Source organism: Eulemur rufifrons, chromosome 7 (assembly GCF_041146395.1).
Source record: "Eulemur rufifrons isolate Redbay chromosome 7, OSU_ERuf_1, whole genome shotgun sequence".
NCBI lineage: Eukaryota > Metazoa > Chordata > Mammalia > Primates > Lemuridae > Eulemur > Eulemur rufifrons.
In genome coordinates this window covers 144,208,934-144,226,148 of record NC_090989.1, presented here as the reverse complement: position 1 = coordinate 144,226,148, position 17,215 = coordinate 144,208,934, and the positions used below count along the sequence as shown (strand labels likewise).

Sequence of the window (17,215 nt, the reverse complement as noted above, 5' to 3'; positions counted from 1 at the left end):
AACTGCATATGTGCATATAAATTCACTCAGGCCTCTCTGCAACAATCCCAAGGTCGCCCAAAGTGATTAGAAGGTTGGTCTCTAGACCTGCACTGTCCAATATGGTAGCCACTTCCCATGTGTACCTAATGAGCTTGTAAAATGTGGCTAAAATACACACCAGATTTCAAAGCCCTCGTACAGGAAAGAATGTAAATATCTATGCCACTAATATTTTATTGATTAGATGTTGAAATTATTATATTTTGGATATACTGGAGTAAATAATGAATGTTGTTATGGGCTGAATTGTGTTCCCCCAAAATTCATAGGTTGAAGTCCTAACCCCCAGTATCACTGAATGAGACTGTATTTGGAGACTGCGCCTTTAAAAGGGGTGATTAAGACAAATTGAGGCCATTAGGGTGTGGGCAGAGTACTACCCGTACCACAGTGCCCTGGTACCCATGCTACCAATCTGACTAGTGTCCTTATAAAAGGAGGAACACACACAAAGGGACACCAGGAATGTGTGCACACAGAGGAAAGACCATCCAGGGACACAGCGAGAAGACAGCCATCTGCAAGTCAAGGACAGAGGCCTCATAAGAAACCAAACCTACAAACACCTTATCTTGGACTTCCAGCCTCCAGAACTGGGAGCAAACAAATTGCTGTTATTTTAGGCTACTCAGTCTGTGGCCTTCGTTATGGCAGCCCTAGCAAACTGATACATGTTATTGAAATTAATTTTACCTGTTTACCTTTTTCAATGTGGCCACTAGAAAATTTATAATTACATTATGTGGCTCACGTTATATCTCTATCAGACAGTGCCGCTCTTGAGTTTCCTCCGTGGGGATGACTCCTCATTCCAGGTAGAAGGGAAGGAGGCCCCACTGCCTTGGAGCCTAGGCATGGCTTCCCTTCACCTAAACCAAGGATCTCACTACTTGCCCCCAGGCCTTCCAGGGAGCTGCCATTCTACAAAAGGTGGCTGCTCTGTGTGGTTTTCTTAAAGGTGACACAGCCTTGAACCACTTCCTGAAATTGTTGGAGTCTCTCCCTCATTCTTTCTGAGGCAGGTTGAGTGAGCTGGGTAGGCACGTGCAACAGAGCGTATCTGTGACTACACAGTCACCATCTGGTGGGTCTTTATTTTGTTATTAAACAAACAAAAAATTAAATCACAAAGGGCTAACAAGAGACAGCACGGACACCTGCGTGGAAATTCCAGCTCAGTGGATGTACCACATGTGTTTGCGTATTTTCTAGGGTGCTGAGCTTAGCACTTTGTAAGCAATGTCTCATTTTATCCTCACACCAACTCTGTGGGGCAAATATCTGACCCCTGTATTTTCACAATAGTAGAGTTAGACCTAAGGAGAGAAATTATCCACAAAGCAATTCTTATTGAATGACCCTACAGTAGCTATGTTGTGTGTGTGTGTGTGTGTGTGTGTGTGTGTGCATATAGTCTCATCCACCACTTTTCCAGGTTCAGAAAAGTTTGTTTTATTATAAGAAATTACTTGAAATCTTTCAAGTTTAATCCATTAAGTCTTTACTCATCCTTAGAAATGGACAGTAAGGAAGAAACAACACTGGAATCTACTCAATTATTTGACAAGAATGTTAGGAGTCCTATCCCTAGGAATGGCCTAGGATGACAGTGCTGAATGTCATAAGCTCCTTGCCCTAGAAGAACCTATGTTCCAGTAGAGAAGATAAAACACAAATATCCAAGTAACACAAATACAGGCGGGAAGAAGGTGCTAAGACAGCTAAGGTCCGAGGGAGCTCGGGGCCAGAAGGCCCACAGCCTACCCTGGGGAGGAGCGGAAGAGGAGAGCAGACAGAGAGGAATCGGGGACCAGGATGATGGACAATCATCCTGGGGAGGAGGCCTGGCAGCCAGCTCTGGAAATAGAAGGAAGTTTTGCACAGGTAGAGCCAAAGCAAGCAGTCTGGAAGGCACGGGCCTGTTTGACTTGCCAAGTCACGGCATTCAGAACAGATACCCTGGCAGACCAAGAGCTCCTCAGAGGCAGGGGCTGTGTCTTACTGGTCTCCACCTCCCCAGAGCTCAGCCCAGTGTCTGGCACACATGAATGCTCAAGAAATGCGGTACCATCCAAGTCAGAACACTTGAGAGTGAAAGAGAGAACTATGGATGCTTATGCTGAGACAAAAGGCATTAACTGGACCGTCCCAGGCACACCTGGACGTGTCACTGTGTCAGTGGTATGCATACAAGCAAACTGAAAACAGAGAAGCCTGGGGTGGTAGGGGACTCTCTGGGAGTAGGTCAAGGAAGACAGTGCCCCAAAGGCAGGTATGAAATAACCTGAGCTGCTCAAGGGCGGGGCTGGGTCTCTTTCATCTTTGTTTCCCCTGCACCCAGCACACAGCCTGGCACCCCACAGGTACTCAGCACTCACTGATGGGTGGAATGCATGAACCAGACTTCAAGTTTCTCAAAAGAGGGTTAAACAACAGTTATTTTTTTAAACTGTTGAGGCCAAAGACAGGGCAGATGAAACAGAAGAAAAGAGAATGTCCAATCCCCAGGAGTCCCACCTACTCTGGGCTCACTGGCCCACACTGAGCTTTTTCTCCCACCACAGAGCACATTAGATATGGACACAACCTGTACAGGAGAGTTTCGAGCTCAAACTCTCCAACCAACATGGGAAATCTGGTGCCAATTCACCTAGAAACAGGCCACCCAGGACAGGGTTTTCTCCTCCTCAGACTGACTGGGTAATAATAATGATGGCAGTCATCATCTCCTGTGTGATCACCGGGTTAAGGTTATACAGTGTATTCAAAGTTGCAGAACGAATGAGTTGCTGTATGGAATTCAAATCCAAGACTTTGCTGCTTACCAGCTGTGAGATCTTAGGTAAATTAGACACTCAACCACAGATTCTTCAACTATAAATGGGATTTGATTTTTTAATATATGTATGTATTCTGACACATAAAATTTATGTATATGGTAATATATTAATTATATGTAATGGGGCTCTTTATAAGAACTAAATGTGCACATAAAACTTAGCACATAATAAATGCTCAATAAAAGATACCTATTATTATTGTTACAACTTAATTTCTTTTTATTTACACAGCCCTTAATATATTTTTAAAAAGCAGCAACTTTCTGTCACCCTTTTCACGCGAATCTCCCGTGATGTATGTGGATACACTATTTCTTGGACCCACCATTATCCTAACCTCAATGACGTGGGGCTGGGTCTGTCTCGTGAGAAGACCCCCAAAGCCACTTGCAAGCAGCTGCTTGGAAGGGGTGGGTTTCCTTAGTGTGGGAACTCCCCATAGGTGACAGAACCCTTTCTGCCACCCAGTGCACACTCAGAGCAACCAACAAATTTCCCATCCTCGAAAACAGAGGTCACCCTGGAGGCTGGTGGCCCAAGGTAACCTGCCAGAAAAGAAACTGCATGGGGCTATCTTCCCACAAATGCAGGAAGAAACCACACAACCTCTAGGCTGGCTTCTCATACTCTGTTTGGCCCAAGAGAGCAGACCCAAGGAAAGGAGAAGGAAAACGACTTTCAAATTTTCTGCTTAATAAGAGCCTGTACTTCAAGAGCTTCCTAGTCTTTGGGGAAGGGAAACAGATTTCTGACATAGCTGTGCCCAAAACACTCAACTGCTAAAAAAAAAAAAAAAAAAGTCATGCGCAGTAAGTTGACTGCTGACAGCACTATCCTTCAAGCAACAGGCAGTGAATGTAGAAGCAATTAAGCCCACACCACCCTCTTATAAGGGGCACACCCTCTATTAACACGTATCAGTGTGAGCCCGCAAGCTGTACGAGATCATGATGAAGTCAGCGCGTTACTGCCTGGAAATCCAGCCCATGTCATTGAGGAGGACTCTCTCCCAGCCAGTGAGAGGCGAGAGGCATCCAGCCCTTTGAGGCCCGCTCACTTCTGATGCCTGCATCAACTGCCAGCTCATGGTCTCTGTCCCTCATACTTCTCCGGAATTTTTGGTACCTCTCTCTCCGAGCTCCTTGCTTGGTGGTGCGTGGACCGGCAGCGTCAGCATTCACAGGGAGCTGCTAGGAATTCACCCCAGACCTGCCGCACCAGGAGCTGCGTCTAACAGGGTCCCCAGGTGCACACTGAAGTTTGAGGAGCCCGTGTCAACTGGCTTGTGAAGGTAACTGAGAGGCTCAGACTTGCTCTGCTCCGGGTGGAGAAGAAATGTCAGCTGGCAGAGCTGTTACCGTACGCCCTCCTCTCTTCCCACAGAGATTTCTTATTTGCTCCACACTTTCTAGTTTTTTTCACCATCTGCTTCTAATCATTAAAAAAAAAAAAAATCCCCAAACAACTATGAAACGAGTCCTGACCCATTCTAAATGCAGAGGCAGTTAAGTTGAGGGAAAGATGTGTGGAGTAGAGGAGAGGGGAAAGGGGGCCCAACATTTACTAGATTCCTACAAAGAAGTCAGTATTATTCTTCCCGTTCTCTGCTGAAGAAACTGGAGCTCAGCACTAGAGGTGAAGCAACTTGCCCAAAACCATGTGGCTGACCAGAGCGAGACCTGGTCCACCCAACCCGGCCCATGCCATCCTAAGCAGGAAAAGTGCTTCAATTCACGTGCTTCACAAATGTTAAGCTGAAAATCTCTCCACCGAGTACTAGCAAGAGCATCAGGAATGAAGGCCTTTCTGCACTAAAAGGCAATTCCATAATATGTCTCTAACCTTAAAATGCCCTCCCTGACTCAGCAATTCCACCTCCACCCTCGATGCTGCCGCCTTTTATATAGGTTTACGCCACTGAGAACAGAAAGCATTAGATGCAAAATTGTGCCATTCTTTGAATGATCAACTTGGGGGGAAATATCCAACTTTCTCTGTTCTGTTTCCCCCATTGCGTATGGGGCCCATATGTATGTGGATTTATAAACACTTGTGTGTGAACATTCCAAAAGAACCCAAAGGGAGAGACTATGTTCCATGGCATGCTTGAAACTCAGGCTTTAATCAACGTATCTACGAGCAAAATTAAACAGTCAATTTGACCACAAGCCAGTTGTTCCTGTTTCCATTTGGCTGTGAGGCTTGATCTGTGTGACCAGTGCCCCTGAAGGCTCCATGTTCTACCGCGGCAGAAGCTATGAGTTGTCCGTCCAGTATCCACCTCTCCCCCTCCTTTAATAACAAAACTTCAATATCTGCACTGTCCAACACGGTAGCCACTAGCCACGAGTATTTATTTAAGTTTAAATTTAAATTAATTAAAAGTAAATAAAAGTAAAAAGTCAATTCCCTAGTGGCACTAGCCACATTTCAAGGGTTCATTAGTCATATATGATTAGTGGCTACCATATTAGACGGTGTTGATATAGAACATTTCCATCATCATAGAAGGTTCAGTTGGACAGCAAAACTCTACACTGATAGGGCTTATAAGATGTCCAGCTAAAACTCAGACATCCCCCAACCTCCTTTAAGATGTGGATGGTCAATGAGTTGTAAGTAAAAGTCACTGGAGGCTCTTTAAAGGGGCCTCAAATCAGACTGCAAGAGCCCTTCTGCCCTTCTCCTTTCTTCCTGCATGGAAAGCAGATACAATGGCTCAAACCCGGCACCCATTTTGGGAGTATGAGGGAAAAGTGTTCCCAGTGTTGGAGTGCCGACAGCTCAGTCCTTGGTACCTTTCTTTTCTCTATCACCCTCACCCCCTTGGTGATCTCATTAAATCTCGTGGCTTTAAATACAATCTATCTTCTGAGGACTCCCAAATTTATACTTCTAACCCAGACTACTGTTCACACTGAAGACTCATATATGCATTAAATACATCTACACTTCAATGTCTAACAGGCCCCTCAAACTCAGTGTGTCTGACAGCAAACTCCAGATCTTCCCCTTAAAACCTGCTGTACCTGTGGCCTCAGTTGAGGACATCACCAATGACTCAATCCTTCCACTTACTACTCAGGCTAAAAATCTTGGAGTCACCCTCATAAGTGACAATCAACCTCTCAGGAAATCCTGCAGGATGCAACTTCAAAATGTACGCAGAAGATGACCACCTCTCACCACCTTGGCTGCTATCGCCCCAGGCAGAGCCAGCAACCCTCTCCCTGCTGGATAGCTCTGATAGTCTCCTAACCTGTTCCTGCTTCTCTCCCACCTCCTAAGTCCATCTCAACACAGCAGCCAGGAGGGGCCTGTAAAAATGGAAGTCAGACCATGTCGGTGCTCTGCCCACATCCCTTGCGTGGCTCCCACCTCACTCAGAGTAAGCGCAAAGTCCTTCCTGTGGCCTGGGATGCCCAACATGATCTGGCCCACAGCTACCACTGCCACTCCGGCCTCCTCTTCTCCCACTCTGCTCCCATACCGGCCTCCCTGCTCCTCCTCAAACACGCCGGACACTCAGGGCCCTGTCTAAGCACGTCCTCTAGGAATCCACCATGCTCACTCCCCCTCGTCTGTCAAGTCTTCACTCAGATCTCACCTTCTCAATGAAGTCGGCCTGACCCCCTGACCCCAAGTCTGCACTACCAACCTGCTTCACCTTGCTCTATTTTCTTTTTTCCATAGCCCTCATCACCTTCTAACACCTTTTAATTCACTCCTTTATTATATCTACTGTCTGTCTCCCTCTACTGGGATGTAAGCTCCTAGTGGGCAAGGATCCTTGTGTGCTCATGGATGGACCTGAGGGCCACCAGCCTAGCACGCAGTGGGCATGCAATGCATATATCCTGAATAAGTGAAAGGTCAAGAGAATTGCATCCTTGAGCAGCTGAACCAACATCAGCAACTTCTCTTCCTCTAGAAAAGAGACAAATTATCTTGATATGCTTGAGCCCGTCATCAGGTCTCTATTCCCAGCAGCTGAGTGGAATTCCTGACTGCTACCTCTGTGAGGGCCAGAGGTATTCTGTTTTCTTCTCAGACTGCAGAAGAACTGGGAACTCCTTGCAGACACTACTCAAAGCCCTCCTAATGACCCAATTTATCACCTTCCCCAGAGCTGGATGTCGCCTGTGCTCCAGGAAGCAGAGGAAGAGAGGTAAAGAACAAGCTATCCTACCATCATAATCACCCCCTTCAGTGACTGAAAGCCCCCTTGGGGGATGGCAACTGACTTTGAAAAACCATGTTAAAGGAGGAGTTAAAACTATTAATAGGTACCCATCAGTGGTGTATATGTTTTTAAATATATAAGAGACAATTATTTGGTGGCATTCCTGCAGAAAATGTACATGCTGACTCTAATCATGATGAAACAGACGAACTCAAACAGAGCGATCTTCCATAAAATAACTGACCTGCACTCTTCAAAAATGTCAAAGGCCTGAAGGACCAAGGTTGAGTGACTGTTCCACACTAAAGAGACATGACAACCAAATGCAACATGTGGCCCAGGGTTTTCTTTTGCTACACAGGGTGTGAAGACAACTGGTGAAATCTGAGTGAGTTCTGTAGAGTAGCTAATAGTAATGTATCATTTAATTTCCTTATTTCAATAATTGTGCTATGATTATGTAAAAGAAGATCCTTGTTCTCAGGAAATACGCCTATGTATTTAGGAAAAAAGGAGCATCATGTCTGCAACTTACTCTCAAACAGGTAAACAGCATAAACAGAAAATGACAAAGCAAACACAATAAGAGACTAACATTTAGGGAATCTGGGTGAAGAATTTAGGGCATTTCTTTGTGCTAGTACAGTAACTTTTTTGTAAGTTTGATATTATTTCAAAATAAAGATATTTTATTTAAAAAGTGTGTATGTACAGACATACACATACAGGGAGCACACATGCACGCGCTATTTGTCAAAAGTTTGCTTGAGTCCAGTACTTTCATAATTTCTTACCCACATAACTTCAGGCCAATCAAATGCTTATTAGAAAATGATTTTTTCATTAAAGGGCCCTTCCAAAAATGAGAAGAAAAGAGGACATGATCTTAACACACTGGCCAAAAATAATCATTTTCTTTAATAATATAGACAGAAATCTATATTTTTACAAAGTAAAAAATGATTGGACGGTATAACCATGGAACATGTTGGTCCTTGTATCCCATGCAATAAGGCCTAGGGGCCAGGCTTCGTTTCTTTACAATGGGTCATCTAAAAGGACTTAAACACAGGTGATGAAAGAATAGCAGTGAAAGTCTGAGACGAGAGGGGCCCTCAGGAAACCTTAGCTGGCTCTGAATCTTTCCTCAGAAGAGGAATTCTCTGCACAGACCCTTACTGCCATTCTTACTAAGATACAGTCGTTGCCCTCTAACCGGGTTTTTCATGTGTGCTCTGTCTTAATGTGGTACACAGCACGAAAGGGAACTAGCTTCCCCCACTTCCCCTTCTTGGGATTCCCAGCCAAACACATGACTTTTTCACTGTCAGTCTTGCCATGAAAGCCACCCCCTCCAGCCTCTGCAGCCAGCCATGGAGGCTGAGTCCACTCTGTCCACGCATGTTCATTCAGGGGCCACCTTGGGCCCTTCCACATGGAGCTGGACGCGTCTTGGACACAAAGGCTTTACTTGGGAGGAGAGAGACAGCAAGGGCTCCTTCCAAACCGAGAGTCTGTGTGGCTGAGAGGTGGGGAGGTCTAGCAGAGGCAGCCTCAGGGTTGGACTAATGTACCAGCTACTACCCAAAGAGTGATTCCAAGACCTACTGCCCCTTGAGCCATGTGGGACTCACTTATTAGGCCAGAGAATTCACCAAATGACCTTGGGAATAGGTGCTCCAGGAAGGGGTGAAGAAAACAAGGGAAAGAATAATGGGCACAATTTGGGCCATCTTTATATGCTATTTCTGATTAAAGCAACTGGTTTAAAAAAAAAAAAAAAAAAAAAAAAGGGTAGGACCAGCCCTTAGGTTTTACTTGCTCAAGTCACCAAGCAGGAAAACCAGAGGGCTGAAAAATGACTCAAAGAACAGCCAGTCCACTCTGCACTAATCTGGACTGGGCCAAATTCAGTCTTAGAAGGTGAGGACATTTCCAGAGTTTAAAAAGTCCTCTGGGAGGTAGTGCCAGCCCTTCCCAGCTCCCTGCCCCCACCCAAGCAAACACAACCATCAGCAATTCGTTACTGCTCAGTGTATAGAGGGCTGCTGAACAGATCTCAATGTGCATGGGACGAGGGTGAAAAAGAACATCTCAATTTAGATAAAATCTTTCATTATTTTAAATGGAAACTATTACAACATCTAATACATTCAGTCAAAATACAGAGTGCTTCTGAACCAGATATACAAACATGAAAGCTGTGGTCTGGTAGTTAAATGGACCCCACAAATCTGCTTTCCTATTACTCATCAATCTAAAAGCCACAGGAAACAAGAAGGAAAGACTCTGATAAACATCTGTAAGGCATGACTTGAGTGATATGACCAACTTCTTACCAAATACAACAGACACAGTGGTGTGCTGAAGCATGCTATAGCTGGTTTGCAAGAGCCAAGTGTTAAATTTTCAGAAAGTTTACAAGTCAAACACATCCCTTATTAAAAGTTAAATTGAATAAATTTACAATTAAATAAATTATATTAAGATAAAGGGAATAAATACTCAAAACTCATCATATCCTAACTATTTTACTATACTAATCATCTATGCTCTTGGAAATACTATGCAACAGTATTGCTATTGCACATCTTTTCCTAACTCCACATCCAGTGATGTCATGTTGGTAGTTTGAAATTAGCCGTGATGAGACTATTTATACCAGAGGAATTGGCAAAATGCTACAAGTCAGGTCTCTCCACCAAGAGCCCGTTGTTAGGCATTGGCAGCACACCATTGCTCTAGAATGTAAACCACCAAAAGCTGCCACCTCTGGAGGCCACAAGGTTCAGAGATATTCCCTGGACTCTATTATAAAACTCAAATTTTATAACCTTGGACAAGTTACTTGACCTTTTATTTGTGTACAGCATTTTTAAGAGTACCCGGCAAAAACTTATACTAACTAGTTCCAGATGATATTTTTGAAAAGTGTTATAGTGGTTAAAAGCCCAATCTAGGAAACCAGACTTGCTGGGTTCAAATCCTGCTTCTGCTGCTTGTCAACTATAAAGTAGTGAGCAAGTTCCTTAAGTCCTCTATGCCTTGTCTTCTAAACAGTAAAACAAGGATAAAAATAGTAACTACCTCACATGTAATAACTGATAATGACAGGCACATACTGAATGCTCAATTAGTGTTGTTTGTTTCCACTACTATCACTCTGAATATTGCAGGAATTCTTTTGGAATCATTTTCAAAGAGTTTAATTACTCAATTCTTTAATACTAATTTCTGTATTATTATACCTCACTCTTCCCAAACACATTATTATCTACTTAGAGAAGATCACAGAGAAATCTAGCTGCTTCCAAAATTCAAATCTACTCCTAAAGAAAAATTTGCTGTAACTAAAGTTGAATAAATAAATAAGCCATGCAGGAAATTCAAAATAAAAATAACTAGAAGGTGATTATTTTGAAGAGAATCACCCTTATAAATCAGTTCAAGGTTTGAGGTGGGGAAGATATTTCTTTTTTTTTTTTTTTTTTTTTTTTTTTTGAGACAGAGTCTCACTCTGTTGCCCAGGCTAGAGTGAGTGCCGTGGCGTCAGCCTAGCTCACAGCAACCTCAAACTCCTGAGCTCAAGCGATCCTCCTGTCTCAGCCTCCCGAGTAGCTGGGACTACAGGCATGAGCCATCATGCCCGGCTAATTTTTTCTATATATATTTTTAGCTGTCCATATAATTTCTTTCTATTTTTAGTAGAGATGGGGTCTCGCTCTTGCTCAGGCTGGTCTCGAACTCCTGAGCTCAAACGATCCGCCCACCTCGGCCTCCCAGAGTGCTAGGATTACAGGCGTGAGCCACCACGCCCGGCCTATATTTCTATCCTTTATAATCACATCTCACATATAAAGACAAAACCAATAAGACAGAACACATTACCATGTGTGACTTCAAAGCATATTGGTGTTATAGGGGCATCAATAGTATATAGATAAACCCAGTGTAAGTAGATTAACTGTAAACAGGAAGTTGCCTCTTAAAATGAATATTATACCCACAACACTTGCTAAAAACTTTGCCTCATGTAAAATACAAATAAGCTTATGATAAAACCATTAGAATGTCAATACCATAATTCTGTGTTTATTACTTTACATGGGCTCTATTTCAAAAAAGGATTTAAGGTGGGCAAAGCCATTGGATTAGAATCACTGTGCCTTCCTCTGTCCTCTGTGGCATGCATCCAAATGCGGAAGACTAAGAACCCTTCATTTCACCCAGGAAAGCAAGCAATGGCCAAACAGTGCTCATGGAAGATCTCAGCTCCCACCTTGGTCATTAACCACACCTCTGCATTCTTGATCTGTCCCTTGTTTCTCTCCAGCTATGTATAACATGGCCTCCCAGGGGAGGTAACCAAGGCAACCCACATGCAGTGGGCTGACTTCCAGTATGGTCTCCAATGCCCAGTCCCCAGGGACATCTGTGTGATGAGAGTGTATCATGTGAGCAGCTTTGCACTTGAGCTGGACGATGATGGTGGCTCCCCACACATCGGTTCTACTCACCCCAGCCTTCCTGCTTCCCCTGCCCTAGCTTCCTTACCAGACGTTCAGGCCACCTATGCTACCTACAGACCAGCAGAGCCTCCCAAAGGCACAAAGCTAACTGAAGGAATAAAGAAAAATCTCCCCAGTTTTCCTTGGGCACCCATGGCTGAAAGGCTTGTCCTCTGCAAGGGGACATGTTTAAGGCCACATGTTTAAGGCCACCTCAGGGACTACCAGGGCCCCTCCATGCTGTTCTCAGGGGTCCTAACAAACCCTTGACCAGAACATTACAGGCCCGGGGCAGGGAAGAGGAGCTGAATGCAGCAGGAGGGGACATTGCATTCATGTTTAATTACTCCTGCTCAAGTGATGCTAACCCCCTTTCCAAAGCAAGTTGAAGATCTCCCAAAAAGGGAACCTAAACCACTTCTGGAGAAGCAAATTGCGATTACTAGTCCACAAACTCCAGACGAAGTCAGTTTGGAGCTGACGTTGGGAAGATCCCAGGACAGGTTATTAACAAATAAATCAAGAGACCGTCTTTCAATGGAATACCACACAGACATAAAAAAGAACAGGGGAGCTCTATATGCACCAATATGGAACAATATCCCAGAGAGGTTTTTAAAAATAAGTTTGATTGAAATATAATTTATACATACTATTAATAATCTTCACTAATTTTATGTGTACATTTTGATGAGCTTTAATAAATGTATTCAGTCGAAAAACCACCACCACTACAATCGTGATCCTAAACTATGTTCATCACCCCAGAAAGTTCCCTCGTCCCTCTTTGAAGTCAAGCGTCACCACTCCTCCCCGCAGTCCCGCCCCGGGAAACCACCGATCTGCTTTCTGTCTCTTTAGTTGGCCTCTTCCAGAACATGATATAAATGGAATCATGTAACATGCAGCCTTATGTGTCTGGCTTCTCTCAGCATAATGCAGTTGAAAGTCGTCCATGTTATGTACATCTTTGTTATTGCTGAGTGGTGCTCCATTGTATAGATTATCAAAATCTGTGTACCCATCCCGCTGCTGGGTATTTGAAAAGAAAAGGTAAGTTTTACAACAGTGTGTATACAGTATGCTACCATTTGTGTAAAACAAAAGGAGGCGCACACACAGGTTTCCATATATATTGATGAGCTTTTGAAAGACACATAAGAAATCAGAACCGTGGTTGCCTTTCGGAGAGAAATGAGGTGGCTGACAGACATCCTTTCTTTGTATACCTTTTAGAATAGTTTTAAAAAAAATTTAACTATGTGCATATACCACCAATTCAAAAAAAAAAAAAAAGAAAAAAAGCTTTGAGAAGACCTCCTACATGTGAGGTCTGCATCCCTTTTTGCCAAGCTGCACAACTTTCTTTTTTTTAGCTATTTCTTTGACTTCTCAAGATGACCAAGAGATTTAGCATGATATTTTCCAGATAAAGAAGGAAACTTTGCTGTTTTCACTTCTACTCTTTCTCATGCAGAGTTTATTAACACCAATTTAATCTTCCTTAACTATCTGTTTCTTAAACTTAAACCAGAAAAAAAAAAAAAAGCTTCAAATACCCCTGAGAACTAGCATTCAATGGATCCCAGCACTCTGCAAACTCACAGCACATCATGTGCTTGAAGCTACAGTCCTAAGGCATTTTGTCAGATGTGCAAATGGAAACAAACCAAAACACCTGGGCAGAGCCCAGCGCATGATCCCTGAGACCTGGTGGCCAGTGTGACGTCCTGCCCTTCTCCAGGCCAGGGTGAGCATCTGTCCCCACAAGCAACGAAGGAGCTGCAGGAACTTAGGATTCAACTCCCCTGATTGTTCAGGAACATAAAAGAACAATCTCATGAACATTTGCAGCTTCTCAGAAAAGCCAGGGCACTTGTATATTCCCTCGTCTAGCACGGAGTGGTTTTCTTTATTTTTTTGACATTAATCCTATTATTGCCTCTCTTGATGGTGTCTGACACGAGGTTCTACTCAACAAAGGTTTCCTGAAGGCATCTGGAAGATGTCACTTACCCTCACAGTCAGGAAGGACATAACCGCCCCACGTGGGCTCTGCCTGGGCTTCTCCGCCGTCCCTACATGAGACTTGGAACTGTCGCCCTGGTTTCCTGGCTCCCCGAGAGGCTGCTTATTTGCCTGCCATACACAGCACTTGCACTGACAAGAGGCTTGCTTTCTCAAAGTATCGGGCAGGATCTGGGGGTGGAGCACAGTTACCACCCAGGTAAAAGCACGTAAACTAGAACACGATGGCATAATGACCGGACACTCGTAATTATTCTTCAGCACAGGCCCCACATCCAGAACTCTCCCCTCCATCATCTCAGGTCATCCATTCCCAGCAGTCGGTCCGCACAGAGGCGAGCAGGCCCCACCCCATATCAGAAGCTCCCTGTGACTCTGAATTCCAGCTAACCCAGTGAGTCCCTTCAACAAGGTTCCACTGGACAGGTATTTATTCTACGTCTGTCATCCCCAAGCAGGAGCCAGGCAGTATGAAACAAGCTCCAGACAACAGGAAGATGACAGTGGCATCTCCAGGGCCTAGGACTTTCTGTTTTGAGCATGTGACAATTGGTTTTCTGTTTACAGAAGGGCACAAAGTTTCTGTTTTAAATTATTTTATTTGAAGCTAAAAGTCAGCTAATTTAAAGAGAAAATATGAAATAAAATCCTGCAGAAGGCGCATGTTTAAGACCAAAAAAATGCAAAAATCACGCAGGTGGTACATGGTACTACATGGATATGGCAAGAACCAGGCCTCTGACGTCTGTGAGCCTGAGAACCAAGGTCAAGAAGTATAAGAGACAGGTTTCAGGAGGAAAGGGGATAGCTCATGACAAGAGCCAGGGCACAAGTGATATGGCAGAAAAGTAAACTGAGGCCACAGAGATAAAGTAAACTGAGTTCGTGGAGAACCTTGAGGCTGAGGGGCAGTATCTGGGCTTCCGCCTGTGACCACAGGGTCCACTAGAGGTTATCAGCCCACTTGACGAGCAGGCTCATCCCCAGAGCTGGACTGGTTTGGAGAAGGAGAGAGAGAAGTTGGGTTGTTTGGACTCTGAGGCAGAGAGGCCAAGGAAGCAGCCAGAACTGCCTCTGCTCTGCTGACCACACTGCGGCCTTGAGAATACACCTGGCACTCCAGAAGGATGTGGCTCATCGCAAAGCTCTGTATCTCAGAGGCCCCCACCGGCATGGGGAGTGGAGCAGAGCATGGGGTAGCGCAGTCAGCCTGGGAGGCAGGTGTCAGCCCAAGCGGCCTCCCACGATAGATAGTTATCACCATATATGGAATGAAAACTTCTAGGGAAAAGGAAAGGGGGAAAAAAAGATTGGAATAGGCTTAAAGAAAAAAGAAAAAAAAAATACCTAAAGATAGCCTAAACAAAACACACCCAGCCCCTAATGCCTGCCTCACTGTCTGCTAGCCATATGGTGTGTGATAAGCCAGACGCTTTTATTTATCTTCGTTGACTTGTCTGTAAAGCCGAGAGCCAGCTCCACTGAGGAAGTTCCACTTGCAGTAAAGACTGCATCCTGCTCTTCAGTCCTGACCAGCAGCTCGCGGCTCTGCTCCGGGAGGCAGCCCGGCTGCGACTCTCCTTCCCCCATCCTTGCTGCCTGCCTTGGCCCACACACGAGCCTCGGCCAGTAAAGCACAGGCCATGCCTCCCACCTCCTCGGCCAGCTGTGCCGCCCTGCAGACAGCTGGCCTGCTCACGAGTGCTCGTCCTCACTGGTGCCCTCCGCCATTCGCCCAGTCCTCTGCTGTGGCCCAGACGGTAACTGGTAAAAACAAATGTTCCTCGAGGGGCTGTAACGTGCCAGCCACCTTGAGCATTCCTTAACAGCAACCATAAGAGCTTCAAAGGTATGTGACTTCCTGGTATATTCCTCTGCTCCTGTCTCCTTGCATAAGAAAATGGCCAAGCGATAACTATATCCAAATTGCTCCAGGTCCCACTTCACTGAATCAGGCCTGTTTTCTTGCTCTCCCTAAAACAACCTAAGTAAGCACATAAAGGTCTGTGCCCGCTCTCCAATCAGGAGCCCTGGTCTCAGCCTCCAAACTCTTCTGACCAGCGTCTCAACCTCTCTCGTCAGCCAGGTTTCACCTGAGTGGAGAAGTGCCACTTGCGGAGTGGAGGAAGATCAGCAGAGCTGAATCTGCCAACAGGATGACACGTTAAATTTGAATTTCAGATAAACAGCAAATCATTTTTAATATAAGTACGGCCCATGCAATACTGGGGACATATTTATACTAAAGAGTCATTCACTCTTGATCTGAAATTCAGCGTTAGTTGTAAGTTCTATATTTTTATTTGCTGAGTCTGGGAATCCTAGGTATTAGGAAGTAGCATCCCTGCTCTTCCCCAGTAACGCTCAGAGGCCACCACAGAAACAATCCTCCCTCTGGCCCACACCTCACTATTGCCACTGCCTCAGTGCACTCTGCAAAGGCCTGCACGCACTCTGTGGCCCTACCTCACAGCCAGGAACCCTAGTAACCGTGAACAAAGGGCAACTTCTCAGCCAAACCAGGAAGTTAAAAAGAACCCCAAAGGAAAGCATTTGTGGAACAGACCTAGCATGAGGAAGCCCAAGAGACGATGCCCTGTCCCCAGCAAATGTGAAAACACCAAGCACAGGCACTCAACAGCCTGCTGCTTGCATGGAGCCTGTCCTGAGCAGCCTCACACTCCCCAAAGGCACCCACAAGCCAATGTAATCTAAGACTGAGCAGGGCAGGCCTCGCTGGCTTAACAGCAGCACAGACAGCTTTATAAATGGCCAGTACCCCAAGCCCCAGGGCAGCTGGTCTGGGCAGGCCCCAGCACGAGTTCTGGCAGAAGACACAGCCCAGCCCCACTGAAAAGCATCTCAGGGGCATGGACTTGTGTGCTCTGGGCCAAGCCAAGTGCCATGGATGTGTGGGGCATTTCTCTATATACAGCTCAGAAGCATCTAGAAGCAGCTGTTATTCTCCTGCTCTGGCACTAATAATGCAATAATAGAATGACACTTCATCTCCCATCTAAAGACTATTTTAACTATCGGTCAAAAATCCACTGGCTAATAATATTAGGTTGAACTATAGGAAATTGCCACTTTTTTGTGAGTCAAAAATGTTAGAATATTGGCAATTCTGTATGGTTCAACCAAATGATAATACTGAATGCTTTCTATTTATCAGACACCATGCAAGTGTCTAAGTAAATTCATCACATAATGTTTAATTCACAACCACCTTTCAAGGTAAGCATTACAGTGTTCATTTCAGAGGTACAGAGACTGAGACAGGTCACAATACTCATCCAGCTGGATACACATTGGCCTGTGGGACTTTGAAACCCACATTCATCCCACCTATCACGTGGCCTGGATTAGATGGGTTCTTCCACCTCCTTCGCTCTCTGACCCTGCCCATCGGTCAGCGTCTGGCCATTTTCGCTGCATCAAGCACCAAGGATTTCCAGCCTGCCAGTCTGTGTCTGCCTGCACAGGGGCCACTCTGCAGCTAACCAGAGCTTGGCCTCCTAAATTAGCAGCAAAGTGTATTTAACAAATAATTTCAAGAGGAGAAAAATACTTGAAAGTTTATTTAGAGTGAGAAGGGAAAGGGGCCAAAAAAT

The 17,215-nt window shown here is 44.9% G+C and overlaps 1 protein-coding gene across 1 annotated transcript in view; it reads right to left on the bottom strand.

Annotated features, from left to right (window-relative positions):
• ITGA9 (integrin subunit alpha 9) overlaps positions 1-17,215 on the bottom strand; it is a 323,466-nt gene that overhangs the window by 221,313 nt on the left and 84,938 nt on the right. The gene's annotated exons all lie outside the window — the stretch shown is intronic.